The 13,242-nt window shown below is 43.1% G+C and overlaps 23 non-coding genes across 23 annotated transcripts; all 23 read right to left on the bottom strand.

The window, feature by feature from the left end:
- Window positions 1–260: 260 nt before the first annotated feature.
- On the bottom strand, window positions 261–332 carry trnag-ucc (transfer RNA glycine (anticodon UCC)). Its single transcript has one exon. It is a non-coding gene; the product is annotated as a tRNA-Gly (tRNA).
- Window positions 333–845: 513 nt separating this feature from the next.
- On the bottom strand, window positions 846–917 carry trnag-ucc (transfer RNA glycine (anticodon UCC)). Its single transcript has one exon. It is a non-coding gene; the product is annotated as a tRNA-Gly (tRNA).
- A 517-nt stretch (window positions 918–1,434) lies between these two features.
- trnag-ucc (transfer RNA glycine (anticodon UCC)) lies at window positions 1,435–1,506 on the bottom strand. Its single transcript has one exon. It is a non-coding gene; the product is annotated as a tRNA-Gly (tRNA).
- Window positions 1,507–2,018: 512 nt separating this feature from the next.
- trnag-ucc (transfer RNA glycine (anticodon UCC)) lies at window positions 2,019–2,090 on the bottom strand. The gene has a single exon. It is a non-coding gene; the product is annotated as a tRNA-Gly (tRNA).
- Window positions 2,091–2,603: 513 nt separating this feature from the next.
- On the bottom strand, window positions 2,604–2,675 carry trnag-ucc (transfer RNA glycine (anticodon UCC)). The gene has a single exon. It is a non-coding gene; the product is annotated as a tRNA-Gly (tRNA).
- A 517-nt stretch (window positions 2,676–3,192) lies between these two features.
- On the bottom strand, window positions 3,193–3,264 carry trnag-ucc (transfer RNA glycine (anticodon UCC)). The gene has a single exon. It is a non-coding gene; the product is annotated as a tRNA-Gly (tRNA).
- A 513-nt stretch (window positions 3,265–3,777) lies between these two features.
- On the bottom strand, window positions 3,778–3,849 carry trnag-ucc (transfer RNA glycine (anticodon UCC)). Its single transcript has one exon. It is a non-coding gene; the product is annotated as a tRNA-Gly (tRNA).
- A 517-nt stretch (window positions 3,850–4,366) lies between these two features.
- trnag-ucc (transfer RNA glycine (anticodon UCC)) lies at window positions 4,367–4,438 on the bottom strand. Its single transcript has one exon. It is a non-coding gene; the product is annotated as a tRNA-Gly (tRNA).
- Window positions 4,439–4,950: 512 nt separating this feature from the next.
- On the bottom strand, window positions 4,951–5,022 carry trnag-ucc (transfer RNA glycine (anticodon UCC)). Its single transcript has one exon. It is a non-coding gene; the product is annotated as a tRNA-Gly (tRNA).
- Window positions 5,023–5,530: 508 nt separating this feature from the next.
- Window positions 5,531–5,602, bottom strand: trnag-ucc (transfer RNA glycine (anticodon UCC)). Its single transcript has one exon. It is a non-coding gene; the product is annotated as a tRNA-Gly (tRNA).
- A 530-nt stretch (window positions 5,603–6,132) lies between these two features.
- On the bottom strand, window positions 6,133–6,204 carry trnag-ucc (transfer RNA glycine (anticodon UCC)). The gene has a single exon. It is a non-coding gene; the product is annotated as a tRNA-Gly (tRNA).
- Window positions 6,205–6,712: 508 nt separating this feature from the next.
- Window positions 6,713–6,784, bottom strand: trnag-ucc (transfer RNA glycine (anticodon UCC)). The gene has a single exon. It is a non-coding gene; the product is annotated as a tRNA-Gly (tRNA).
- A 513-nt stretch (window positions 6,785–7,297) lies between these two features.
- On the bottom strand, window positions 7,298–7,369 carry trnag-ucc (transfer RNA glycine (anticodon UCC)). Its single transcript has one exon. It is a non-coding gene; the product is annotated as a tRNA-Gly (tRNA).
- Window positions 7,370–7,881: 512 nt separating this feature from the next.
- On the bottom strand, window positions 7,882–7,953 carry trnag-ucc (transfer RNA glycine (anticodon UCC)). The gene has a single exon. It is a non-coding gene; the product is annotated as a tRNA-Gly (tRNA).
- A 508-nt stretch (window positions 7,954–8,461) lies between these two features.
- On the bottom strand, window positions 8,462–8,533 carry trnag-ucc (transfer RNA glycine (anticodon UCC)). The gene has a single exon. It is a non-coding gene; the product is annotated as a tRNA-Gly (tRNA).
- Window positions 8,534–9,046: 513 nt separating this feature from the next.
- trnag-ucc (transfer RNA glycine (anticodon UCC)) lies at window positions 9,047–9,118 on the bottom strand. The gene has a single exon. It is a non-coding gene; the product is annotated as a tRNA-Gly (tRNA).
- A 512-nt stretch (window positions 9,119–9,630) lies between these two features.
- On the bottom strand, window positions 9,631–9,702 carry trnag-ucc (transfer RNA glycine (anticodon UCC)). Its single transcript has one exon. It is a non-coding gene; the product is annotated as a tRNA-Gly (tRNA).
- A 508-nt stretch (window positions 9,703–10,210) lies between these two features.
- On the bottom strand, window positions 10,211–10,282 carry trnag-ucc (transfer RNA glycine (anticodon UCC)). The gene has a single exon. It is a non-coding gene; the product is annotated as a tRNA-Gly (tRNA).
- Window positions 10,283–10,795: 513 nt separating this feature from the next.
- On the bottom strand, window positions 10,796–10,867 carry trnag-ucc (transfer RNA glycine (anticodon UCC)). Its single transcript has one exon. It is a non-coding gene; the product is annotated as a tRNA-Gly (tRNA).
- A 517-nt stretch (window positions 10,868–11,384) lies between these two features.
- trnag-ucc (transfer RNA glycine (anticodon UCC)) lies at window positions 11,385–11,456 on the bottom strand. The gene has a single exon. It is a non-coding gene; the product is annotated as a tRNA-Gly (tRNA).
- Window positions 11,457–11,968: 512 nt separating this feature from the next.
- On the bottom strand, window positions 11,969–12,040 carry trnag-ucc (transfer RNA glycine (anticodon UCC)). Its single transcript has one exon. It is a non-coding gene; the product is annotated as a tRNA-Gly (tRNA).
- Window positions 12,041–12,557: 517 nt separating this feature from the next.
- trnag-ucc (transfer RNA glycine (anticodon UCC)) lies at window positions 12,558–12,629 on the bottom strand. The gene has a single exon. It is a non-coding gene; the product is annotated as a tRNA-Gly (tRNA).
- A 513-nt stretch (window positions 12,630–13,142) lies between these two features.
- trnag-ucc (transfer RNA glycine (anticodon UCC)) lies at window positions 13,143–13,214 on the bottom strand. The gene has a single exon. It is a non-coding gene; the product is annotated as a tRNA-Gly (tRNA).
- Window positions 13,215–13,242: the final 28 nt, after the last annotated feature.

The raw sequence follows: 13,242 nt of genomic DNA, 5'->3' as shown, positions 1-13,242 counted from the left end.
ATAGAAATCAAATGTGATAAGGAGAAAAGTCAGACAATGCAACTCCTGTCATCCACAAACTTTGACGTCCATAGAAGTCACCAAGTCTACTTAACAAGACACAAATTCAATCATCCACCAGACATTTTTGGCCGCGCAAGCACAGCCACATGCCAATCTCCAACCACTTTGTTATTAAAGACATTAACCCCAAAATGTTGAAAAAGATCAGCCACCTTGTCTATCCCATCAATTGACACATGACAACTAGCTTCATTGACTGCATTGGCTGGGAATCGAACCCAGGTCAACTGTTTGGAAGGCAGCTATGCTAGCCACTATACCACCAATGCACAAGTAGGTCTGATCATAATGACACAAAGTCGAGCAAACCGAAACGTGATTTGGCAGATGCGATTGAGTGATGACACATTTACTTTCGACCTTAACCAACAGGCCTGGTCTCTGGGTTCCATGGTGTAATGGTCAGCACTCTGGACTCTGAAACCAGTGTTCCAAGTCTCGGTGGAACCTTGTCAACTAAGAGGTGCACGCTTCAAAATTCTTAAATTAAGAATTAAAATACACACCACATTGTTCCCAAGCTTGAATAGAAATCAAATGTGATAAGGAGAAAAGTCAGACAATGCAACTCCTGTCATCCACAAACTTTGACGTCCATAGAAGTCACCAAGTCTACTTAACAAGACACAAATTCAATCATCCACCAGACATTTTTGGCCGCGCAAGCACAGCCACATGCCAATCTCCAACCACTTATTAAAGACATTAACCCCAAAATGTTGAAAAAGATCAGCCACCTTGTCTATCCCATCAATTGACACATGACAACTAGCTTCAACGACTGCATTGGCTGGGAATCGAACCCAGGTCAACTGCTTGGAAGGCAGCTATGCTAGCCACTATACCACCAATGCACAAATAGGTCTGTTCATAATGACACAAAGTCCAGCAAACCGAAACGTGATTTGGCAGATGCGATTGAGTGATGACACATTTACTTTCGACCTTAACCAACAGGCCTGGTCTCTGGGTTCCATGGTGTAATGGTCAGCACCCTGGACTCTGAAACCAGTGTTCCAAGTCTCGGTGGAACCTTGTAAATTAAGGGGTGCACGCTTCAAAGTTCTTAAATTAAGAATTAAAATACCCGCCACATTGTTCCCAAGCTTGAATAGAAATCAAATGTGATAAGGAGAAAAGTCAGACAATGCAACTCCTGTCATCCACAAACTTTGACGTCCATAGAAGTCACCAAGTCTACTTAACAAGACACAAATTCAATCATCCACCAGACATTTTTGGCCGCGCAAGCACAGCCACATGCCAATCTCCAACCACTTTGTTATTAAAGACATTAACCCCAAAATGTTGAAAAAGATCAGCCACCTTGTCTATCCCATCAACTGACACATGACAACTAGCTTCATTGACTGCATTGGCTGGGAATCGAACCCAGGTCAACTGTTTGGAAGGCAGCTATGCTAGCCACTATACCACCAATGCACAAATATGTCTGTTCATAATGACACAAAGTCGAGCAAACCGAAACGTGATTTGGCAGATGCGATTGAGTGATGACACATTAACTTTCGACCTTAACCAACAGGCCTGGTCTCTGGGTTCCATGGTGTAATGGTCAGCACTCTGGACTCTGAAACCAGTGTTCCAAGTCTCGGTGGAACCTTGTCAACTAAGAGGTGCATGCTTCAAAATTCTTAAATTAAGAATTAAAATACACACCACATTGTTCCCAAGCTTGAATAGAAATCAAATGTGATAAGGAGAAAATCAGACAATGCAACTCCTGTCATCCACAAACTTTGACGTCCATAGAAGTCACCAAGTCTACTTAACAAGACACAAATTCAATCATCCACCAGACATTTTTGGCCGCGCAAGCACAGCCACATGCCAATCTCCAACCACTTATTAAAGACATTAACCCCAAAATGTTGAAAAAGATCAGCCACCTTGTCTATCCCATCAATTGACACATGACAACTAGCTTCAACGACTGCATTGGCTGGGAATCGAACCCAGGTCAACTGCTTGGAAGGCAGCTATGCTAGCCACTATACCACCAATGCACAAATAGGTCTGTTCATAATGACACAAAGTCCAGCAAACCGAAACGTGATTTGGCAGATGCGATTGAGTGATGACACATTTACTTTCGACCTTAACCAACAGGCCTGGTCTCTGGGTTCCATGGTGTAATGGTCAGCACTCTGGACTCTGAAACCAGTGTTCCAAGTCTCGGTGGAACCTTGTCAACTAAGAGGTGCACGCTTCAAAATTCTGAAATTAAGAATTAAAATACACACCACATTGTTCCCAAGCTTGAATAGAAATCAAATGTGATCAGGAGAAAAGTCAGACAATGCAACTCCTGTCGTCCACAAACTTTGACGTCCATAGAAGTCACCAAGTCTACTTAACAAGACACAAATTCAATGATCCACCAGACATTTTTGGCCGCGCAAGCACAGCCACATGCCAATCTCCAACCACTTATTAAAGACATTAACCCCAAAATGTTGAAAAAGATCAGCCACCTTGTCTATCCCATCAATTGACACATGACAACTAGCTTCAACGACTGCATTGGCTGGGAATCGAACCCAGGTCAACTGCTTGGAAGGCAGCTATGCTAGCCACTATACCACCAATGCACAAATAGGTCTGTTCATAATGACACAAAGTCCAGCAAACCGAAACGTGATTTGGCAGATGCGATTGAGTGATGACACATTTACTTTCGACCTTAACCAACAGGCCTGGTCTCTGGGTTCCATGGTGTAATGGTCAGCATCCTGGACTCTGAAACCAGTGTTCCAAGTCTCGGTGGAACCTTGTAAATTAAGGGGTGCACGCTTCAAAGTTCTTAAATTAAGAATTAAAATACCCGCCACATTGTTCCCAAGCTTGAATAGAAATCAAATGTGATAAGGAGAAAAGTCAGACAATGCAACTCCTGTCATCCACAAACTTTGACGTCCATAGAAGTCACCAAGTCTACTTAACAAGACACAAATTCAATCATCCACCAGACATTTTTGGCCGCGCAAGCACAGCCACATGCCAATCTCCAACCACTTTGTTATTAAAGACATTAACCCCAAAATGTTGAAAAAGATCAGCCACCTTGTCTATCCCATCAATTGACACATGACAACTAGCTTCATCGACTGCATTGGCTGGGAATCGAACCCAGGTCAACTGTTTGGAAGGCAGCTATGCTAGCCACTATACCACCAATGCACAAGTAGGTCTGATCATAATGACACAAAGTCGAGCAAACCGAAACGTGATTTGGCAGATGCGATTGAGTGATGACACATTTACTTTCGACCTTAACCAACAGGCCTGGTCTCTGGGTTCCATGGTGTAATGGTCAGCACTCTGGACTCTGAAACCAGTGTTCCAAGTCTCGGTGGAACCTTGTCAACTAAGAGGTGCACGCTTCAAAATTCTTAAATTAAGAATTAAAATACACACCACATTGTTCCCAAGCTTGAATAGAAATCAAATGTGATAAGGAGAAAAGTCAGACAATGCAACTCCTGTCATCCACAAACTTTGACGTCCATAGAAGTCACCAAGTCTACTTAACAAGACACAAATTCAATCATCCACCAGACATTTTTGGCCGCGCAAGCACAGCCACATGCCAATCTCCAACCACTTATTAAAGACATTAACCCCAAAATGTTGAAAAAGATCAGCCACCTTGTCTATCCCATCAATTGACACATGACAACTAGCTTCAACGACTGCATTGGCTGGGAATCGAACCCAGGTCAACTGCTTGGAAGGCAGCTATGCTAGCCACTATACCACCAATGCACAAATAGGTCTGTTCATAATGACACAAAGTCCAGCAAACCGAAACGTGATTTGGCAGATGCGATTGAGTGATGACACATTTACTTTCGACCTTAACCAACAGGCCTGGTCTCTGGGTTCCATGGTGTAATGGTCAGCACCCTGGACTCTGAAACCAGTGTTCCAAGTCTCGGTGGAACCTTGTAAATTAAGGGGTGCACGCTTCAAAGTTCTTAAATTAAGAATTAAAATACCCGCCACATTGTTCCCAAGCTTGAATAGAAATCAAATGTGATAAGGAGAAAAGTCAGACAATGCAACTCCTGTCATCCACAAACTTTGACGTCCATAGAAGTCACCAAGTCTACTTAACAAGACACAAATTCAATCATCCACCAGACATTTTTGGCCGCGCAAGCACAGCCACATGCCAATCTCCAACCACTTTGTTATTAAAGACATTAACCCCAAAATGTTGAAAAAGATCAGCCACCTTGTCTATCCCATCAACTGACACATGACAACTAGCTTCATTGACTGCATTGGCTGGGAATCGAACCCAGGTCAACTGTTTGGAAGGCAGCTATGCTAGCCACTATACCACCAATGCACAAATATGTCTGTTCATAATGACACAAAGTCGAGCAAACCGAAACGTGATTTGGCAGATGCGATTGAGTGATGACACATTAACTTTCGACCTTAACCAACAGGCCTGGTCTCTGGGTTCCATGGTGTAATGGTCAGCACTCTGGACTCTGAAACCAGTGTTCCAAGTCTCGGTGGAATCTTGTCAACTAAGAGGTGCATGCTTCAAAATTCTTAAATTAAGAATTAAAATACACACCACATTGTTCCCAAGCTTGAATAGAAATCAAATGTGATAAGGAGAAAATCAGACAATGCAACTCCTGTCATCCACAAACTTTGACGTCCATAGAAGTCACCAAGTCTACTTAACAAGACACAAATTCAATCATCCACCAGACATTTTTGGCCGCGCAAGCACAGCCACATGCCAATCTCCAACCACTTATTAAAGACATTAACCCCAAAATGTTGAAAAAGATCAGCCACCTTGTCTATCCCATCAATTGACACATGACAACTAGCTTCAACGACTGCATTGGCTGGGAATCGAACCCAGGTCAACTGCTTGGAAGGCAGCTATGCTAGCCACTATACCACCAATGCACAAATAGGTCTGTTCATAATGACACAAAGTCCAGCAAACCGAAACGTGATTTGGCAGATGCGATTGAGTGATGACACATTTACTTTCGACCTTAACCAACAGGCCTGGTCTCTGGGTTCCATGGTGTAATGGTCAGCACTCTGGACTCTGAAACCAGTGTTCCAAGTCTCGGTGGAACCTTGTCAACTAAGAGGTGCACGCTTCAAAATTCTGAAATTAAGAATTAAAATACACACCACATTGTTCCCAAGCTTGAATAGAAATCAAATGTGATCAGGAGAAAAGTCAGACAATGCAACTCCTGTCGTCCACAAACTTTGACGTCCATAGAAGTCACCAAGTCTACTTAACAAGACACAAATTCAATCATCCACCAGACATTTTTGGCCGCGCAAGCACAGCCACATGCCAATCTCCAACCACTTTGTTATTAAAGACATTAACCCCAAAATGTTGAAAAAGATCAGCCACCTTGTCTATCCCATCAATTGACACATGACAACTAGCTTCATTGACTGGGAATCGAACCCAGGTCAACTGCTTGGAAGGCAGCTATGCTAGCCACTATACCACCAATGCACAAATAGGTCTGTTCATAATGACACAAAGTCGAGCAAACCGAAACGTGATTTGGCAGATGCGATTGAGTGATGACACATTAACTTTCGACCTTAACCATGGTTAAGGTCGAAACTTTCGACCTTAACCTCTGGGTTCCATGGTGTAATGGTCAGCACTCTGGACTCTGAAACCAGTGTTCCAAGTCTCGGTGGAACCTTGTCAACTAAGAGGTGCACGCTTCAAAATTCTTAAATTAAGAATTAAAATACACACCACATTGTTCCCAAGCTTGAATAGAAATCAAATGTGATAAGGAGAAAATCAGACAATGCAACTCCTGTCATCCACAAACTTTGACGTCCATAGAAGTCACCAAGTCTACTTAACAAGACACAAATTCAATCATCCACCAGACATTTTTGGCCGCGCAAGCACAGCCACATGCCAATCTCCAACCACTTATTAAAGACATTAACCCCAAAATGTTGAAAAAGATCAGCCACCTTGTCTATCCCATCAATTGACACATGACAACTAGCTTCAACGACTGCATTGGCTGGGAATCGAACCCAGGTCAACTGCTTGGAAGGCAGCTATGCTAGCCACTATACCACCAATGCACAAATAGGTCTGTTCATAATGACACAAAGTCCAGCAAACCGAAACGTGATTTGGCAGATGCGATTGAGTGATGACACATTTACTTTCGACCTTAACCAACAGGCCTGGTCTCTGGGTTCCATGGTGTAATGGTCAGCACTCTGGACTCTGAAACCAGTGTTCCAAGTCTCGGTGGAACCTTGTCAACTAAGAGGTGCACGCTTCAAAATTCTTAAATTAAGAATTAAAATACACACCACATTGTTCCCAAGCTTGAATAGAAATCAAATGTGATCAGGAGAAAAGTCAGACAATGCAACTCCTGTCGTCCACAAACTTTGACGTCCATAGAAGTCACCAAGTCTACTTAACAAGACAGAAATTCAATCATCCACCAGACATTTTTGGCCGCGCAAGCACAGCCACATGCCAATCTCCAACCACTTTGTTATTAAAGACATTAACCCCAAAATGTTGAAAAAGATCAGCCACCTTGTCTATCCCATCAATTGACACATGACAACTAGCTTCATTGACTGGGAATCGAACCCAGGTCAACTGCTTGGAAGGCAGCTATGCTAGCCACTATACCACCAATGCACAAGTAGGTCTGTTCATAATGACACAAAGTCGAGCAAACCGAAACGTGATTTGGCAGATGCGATTGAGTGATGACACATTTACTTTCGACCTTAACCAACAGGCCTGGTCTCTGGGTTCCATGGTGTAATGGTCAGCACCCTGGACTCTGAAACCAGTGTTCCAAGTCTCGGTGGAACCTTGTAAATTAAGGGGTGCACGCTTCAAAGTTCTTAAATTAAGAATTAAAATACCCGCCACATTGTTCCCAAGCTTGAATAGAAATCAAATGTGATAAGGAGAAAAGTCAGACAATGCAACTCCTGTCATCCACAAACTTTGACGTCCATAGAAGTCACCAAGTCTACTTAACAAGACACAAATTCAATCATCCACCAGACATTTTTGGCCGCGCAAGCACAGCCACATGCCAATCTCCAACCACTTATTAAAGACATTAACCCCAAAATGTTGAAAAAGATCAGCCACCTTGTCTATCCCATCAATTGACACATGACAACTAGCTTCAACGACTGCATTGGCTGGGAATCGAACCCAGGTCAACTGCTTGGAAGGCAGCTATGCTAGCCACTATACCACCAATGCACAAATAGGTCTGTTCATAATGACACAAAGTCGAGCAAACCGAAACGTGATTTGGCAGATGCGATTGAGTGATGACACATTAACTTTCGACCTTAACCAACAGGCCTGGTCTCTGGGTTCCATGGTGTAATGGTCAGCACTCTGGACTCTGAAACCAGTGTTCCAAGTCTCGGTGGAACCTTGTCAACTAAGAGGTGCACGCTTCAAAATTCTTAAATTAAGAATTAAAATACACACCACATTGTTCCCAAGCTTGAATAGAAATCAAATGTGATAAGGAGAAAATCAGACAATGCAACTCCTGTCATCCACAAACTTTGACGTCCATAGAAGTCACCAAGTCTACTTAACAAGACACAAATTCAATCATCCACCAGACATTTTTGGCCGCGCAAGCACAGCCACATGCCAATCTCCAACCACTTATTAAAGACATTAACCCCAAAATGTTGAAAAAGATCAGCCACCTTGTCTATCCCATCAATTGACACATGACAACTAGCTTCAACGACTGCATTGGCTGGGAATCGAACCCAGGTCAACTGCTTGGAAGGCAGCTATGCTAGCCACTATACCACCAATGCACAAATAGGTCTGTTCATAATGACACAAAGTCCAGCAAACCGAAACGTGATTTGGCAGATGCGATTGAGTGATGACACATTTACTTTCGACCTTAACCAACAGGCCTGGTCTCTGGGTTCCATGGTGTAATGGTCAGCACTCTGGACTCTGAAACCAGTGTTCCAAGTCTCGGTGGAACCTTGTCAACTAAGAGGTGCACGCTTCAAAATTCTTAAATTAAGAATTAAAATACACACCACATTGTTCCCAAGCTTGAATAGAAATCAAATGTGATCAGGAGAAAAGTCAGACAATGCAACTCCTGTCGTCCACAAACTTTGACGTCCATAGAAGTCACCAAGTCTACTTAACAAGACAGAAATTCAATCATCCACCAGACATTTTTGGCCGCGCAAGCACAGCCACATGCCAATCTCCAACCACTTTGTTATTAAAGACATTAACCCCAAAATGTTGAAAAAGATCAGCCACCTTGTCTATCCCATCAATTGACACATGACAACTAGCTTCATTGACTGGGAATCGAACCCAGGTCAACTGCTTGGAAGGCAGCTATGCTAGCCACTATACCACCAATGCACAAGTAGGTCTGTTCATAATGACACAAAGTCGAGCAAACCGAAACGTGATTTGGCAGATGCGATTGAGTGATGACACATTTACTTTCGACCTTAACCAACAGGCCTGGTCTCTGGGTTCCATGGTGTAATGGTCAGCACCCTGGACTCTGAAACCAGTGTTCCAAGTCTCGGTGGAACCTTGTAAATTAAGGGGTGCACGCTTCAAAGTTCTTAAATTAAGAATTAAAATACCCGCCACATTGTTCCCAAGCTTGAATAGAAATCAAATGTGATAAGGAGAAAAGTCAGACAATGCAACTCCTGTCATCCACAAACTTTGACGTCCATAGAAGTCACCAAGTCTACTTAACAAGACACAAATTCAATCATCCACCAGACATTTTTGGCCGCGCAAGCACAGCCACATGCCAATCTCCAACCACTTATTAAAGACATTAACCCCAAAATGTTGAAAAAGATCAGCCACCTTGTCTATCCCATCAATTGACACATGACAACTAGCTTCAACGACTGCATTGGCTGGGAATCGAACCCAGGTCAACTGCTTGGAAGGCAGCTATGCTAGCCACTATACCACCAATGCACAAATAGGTCTGTTCATAATGACACAAAGTCGAGCAAACCGAAACGTGATTTGGCAGATGCGATTGAGTGATGACACATTAACTTTCGACCTTAACCAACAGGCCTGGTCTCTGGGTTCCATGGTGTAATGGTCAGCACTCTGGACTCTGAAACCAGTGTTCCAAGTCTCGGTGGAACCTTGTCAACTAAGAGGTGCACGCTTCAAAATTCTTAAATTAAGAATTAAAATGCACACCACATTGTTCCCAAGCTTGAATAGAAATCAAATGTGATAAGGAGAAAATCAGACAATGCAACTCCTGTCATCCACAAACTTTGACGTCCATAGAAGTCACCAAGTCTACTTAACAAGACACAAATTCAATCATCCACCAGACATTTTTGGCCGCGCAAGCACAGCCACATGCCAATCTCCAACCACTTATTAAAGACATTAACCCCAAAATGTTGAAAAAGATCAGCCACCTTGTCTATCCCATCAATTGACACATGACAACTAGCTTCAACGACTGCATTGGCTGGGAATCGAACCCAGGTCAACTGCTTGGAAGGCAGCTATGCTAGCCACTATACCACCAATGCACAAATAGGTCTGTTCATAATGACACAAAGTCCAGCAAACCGAAACGTGATTTGGCAGATGCGATTGAGTGATGACACATTTACTTTCGACCTTAACCAACAGGCCTGGTCTCTGGGTTCCATGGTGTAATGGTCAGCACTCTGGACTCTGAAACCAGTGTTCCAAGTCTCGGTGGAACCTTGTCAACTAAGAGGTGCACGCTTCAAAATTCTTAAATTAAGAATTAAAATACACACCACATTGTTCCCAAGCTTGAATAGAAATCAAATGTGATCAGGAGAAAAGTCAGACAATGCAACTCCTGTCGTCCACAAACTTTGACGTCCATAGAAGTCACCAAGTCTACTTAACAAGACACAAATTCAATCATCCACCAGACATTTTTGGCCGCGCAAGCACAGCCACATGCCAATCTCCAACCACTTTGTTATTAAAGACATTAACCCCAAAATGTTGAAAAAGATCAGCCACCTTGTCTATCCCATCAATTGACACATGACAACTAGCTTCATTGACTGGGAATCGAACCCAGGTCAACTGCTTGGAAGGCAGCTATGCTAGCCACTATACCACCAATGCACAAGTAGGTCTGTTCATAATGACACAAAGTCGAGCAAACCGAAACGTGATTTGGCAGATGCGATTGAGTGATGACACATTTACTTTCGACCTTAACCAACAGGCCTGGTCTCTGGGTTCCATGGTGTAATGGTCAGCACCCTGGACTCTGAAACCAGTGTTCCAAGTCTCGGTGGAACCTTGTAAATTAAGGGGTGCACGCTTCAAAGTTCTTAAATTAAGAATTAAAATACCCGCCACATTGTTCCCAAGCTTGAATAGAAATCAAATGTGATAAGGAGAAAAGTCAGACAATGCAACTCCTGTCATCCACAAACTTTGACGTCCATAGAAGTCACCAAGTCTACTTAACAAGACACAAATTCAATCATCCACCAGACATTTTTGGCCGCGCAAGCACAGCCACATGCCAATCTCCAACCACTTATTAAAGACATTAACCCCAAAATGTTGAAAAAGATCAGCCACCTTGTCTATCCCATCAATTGACACATGACAACTAGCTTCAACGACTGCATTGCCTGGGAATCGAACCCAGGTCAACTGCTTGGAAGGCAGCTATGCTAGCCACTATACCACCAATGCACAAATAGGTCTGTTCATAATGACACAAAGTCCAGCAAACCGAAACGTGATTTGGCAGATGCGATTGAGTGATGACACATTTACTTTCGACCTTAACCAACAGGCCTGGTCTCTGGGTTCCATGGTGTAATGGTCAGCACCCTGGACTCTGAAACCAGTGTTCCAAGTCTCGGTGGAACCTTGTAAATTAAGGGGTGCACGCTTCAAAGTTCTTAAATTAAGAATTAAAATACCCGCCACATTGTTCCCAAGCTTGAATAGAAATCAAATGTGATAAGGAGAAAAGTCAGACAATGCAACTCCTGTCATCCACAAACTTTGACGTCCATAGAAGTCACCAAGTCTACTTAACAAGACACAAATTCAATCATCCACCAGACATTTTTGGCCGCGCAAGCACAGCCACATGCCAATCTCCAACCACTTTGTTATTAAAGACATTAACCCCAAAATGTTGAAAAAGATCAGCCACCTTGTCTATCCCATCAATTGACACATGACAACTAGCTTCAACGATTGCATTGGCTGGGAATCGAACCCAGGTCAACTGCTTGGAAGGCAACTATGCTAGCCACTATACCACCAATGCACAAATAGGTCTGTTCATAATGACACAAAGTCCAGCAAACCGAAACGTGATTTGGCAGATGCGATTGAGTGATGACACATTTACTTTCGACCTTAACCAACAGGCCTGGTCTCTGGGTTCCATGGTGTAATGGTCAGCACTCTGGACTCTGAAACCAGTGTTCCAAGTCTCGGTGGAACCTTGTCAACTAAGAGGTGCACGCTTCAAAATTCTTAAATTAAGAATTAAAATACACACCACATTGTTCCCAAGCTTGAATAGAAATCAAATGTGATAAGGAGAAAATCAGACAATGCAACTCCTGTCATCCACAAACTTTGACGTCCATAGAAGTCACCAAGTCTACTTAACAAGACACAAATTCAATCATCCACCAGACATTTTTGGCCGCGCAAGCACAGCCACATGCCAATCTCCAACCACTTATTAAAGACATTAACCCCAAAATGTTGAAAAAGATCAGCCACCTTGTCTATCCCATCAATTGACACATGACAACTAGCTTCAACGACTGCATTGGCTGGGAATCGAACCCAGGTCAACTGCTTGGAAGGCAGCTATGCTAGCCACTATACCACCAATGCACAAATAGGTCTGTTCATAATGACACAAAGTCCAGCAAACCGAAACGTGATTTGGCAGATGCGATTGAGTGATGACACATTTACTTTCGACCTTAACCAACAGGCCTGGTCTCTGGGTTCCATGGTGTAATGGTCAGCACCCTGGACTCTGAAACCAGTGTTCCAAGTCTCGGTGGAACCTTGTAAATTAAGGGGTGCACGCTTCAAAGTTCTTAAATTAAGAATTAAAATACCCGCCACATTGTTCCCAAGCTTGAATAGAAATCAAATGTGATAAGGAGAAAAGTCAGACAATGCAACTCCTGTCATCCACAAACTTTGACGTCCATAGAAGTCACCAAGTCTACTTAACAAGACACAAATTCAATCATCCACCAGACATTTTTGGCCGCGCAAGCACAGCCACATGCCAATCTCCAACCACTTTGTTATTAAAGACATTAACCCCAAAATGTTGAAAAAGATCAGCCACCTTGTCTATCCCATCAATTGACACATGACAACTAGCTTCATTGACTGCATTGGCTGGGAATCGAACCCAGGTCAACTGTTTGGAAGGCAGCTATGCTAGCCACTATACCACCAATGCGCAAGTAGGTCTGATCATAATGACACAAAGTCGAGCAAACCGAAACGTGATTTGGCAGATGCGATTGAGTGATGACACATTTACTTTCGACCTTAACCAACAGGCCTGGTCTCTGGGTTCCATGGTGTAATGGTCAGCACTCTGGACTCTGAAACCAGTGTTCCAAGTCTCGGTGGAACCTTGTCAACTAAGAGGTGCACGCTTCAAAATTCTTAAATTAAGAATTAAAATACACACCACATTGTTCCCAAGCTTGAATAGAAATCAAATGTGATAAGGAGAAAAGTCAGACAATGCAACTCCTGTCATCCACAAACTTTGACGTCCATAGAAGTCACCAAGTCTACTTAACAAGACACAAATTCAATCATCCACCAGACATTTTTGGCCGCGCAAGCACAGCCACATGCCAATCTCCAACCACTTATTAAAGACATTAACCCCAAAATGTTGAAAAAGATCAGCCACCTTGTCTATCCCATCAATTGACACATGACAACTAGCTTCAACGACTGCATTGGCTGGGAATCGAACCCAGGTCAACTGCTTGGAAGGCAGCTATGCTAGCCACTATACCACCAATGCACAAATAGGTCTGTTCATAATGACACAA

The sequence above is a fragment of the Anarhichas minor genome, unplaced genomic scaffold (assembly GCF_050575085.1).
Source record: "Anarhichas minor isolate MPS153535 unplaced genomic scaffold, ASM5057508v1 ptg000005l, whole genome shotgun sequence".
In the NCBI taxonomy this organism is placed as follows: Eukaryota; Metazoa; Chordata; class Actinopteri; order Perciformes; family Anarhichadidae; genus Anarhichas; species Anarhichas minor.
Note: the sequence above shows the minus strand (reverse complement) of the source record. Positions and strands in the feature narration are given on the sequence as shown.